Source organism: Podarcis cretensis (assembly GCF_951804945.1).
Source record: "Podarcis cretensis genome assembly, chromosome: 6".
Classification (NCBI taxonomy): Eukaryota; Metazoa; Chordata; class Lepidosauria; order Squamata; family Lacertidae; genus Podarcis; species Podarcis cretensis.
Genome location: NC_137175.1, coordinates 42522289 through 42522716, shown reverse-complemented (window position 1 = coordinate 42522716; position 428 = coordinate 42522289).

Sequence of the window (428 nt, the reverse complement as noted above, 5' to 3'; positions counted from 1 at the left end):
CAGCAGCATTGGCACACGTTACATTGCCGTCTCAGACTTTCCATGGGCCAAAAATCTAGGACTACACCGGGATGAGAAGGATATTATACGGACACCCCTAAATTAATGGGGAGACAAACTGGTGCAAATCCAAATTTTGCTCCTGTGTGGGCAAGCCTGACATTGCATCAAGCAAATGTCACCCTAGATGTTTTAGTCCATTTCCTCGTCTCCTTATCACAAAAAGTCCAGTGTTTTAGGAAGAAGTGGGCTTGTTGCACAAGAGCAACCAGTCAGCTGTAATTTGTCTGAATGCGACTGAAACCCACCTGAAAATAGTGACAGTCTGGAAATGTCCTCACATTGATTAAAAAGATAGCTCAAAGCAAGTTCACAGCCCTCTTTTGGATTTGTCATGGCCCTAGCTGTATATAAAAGGTGCTCAGAGG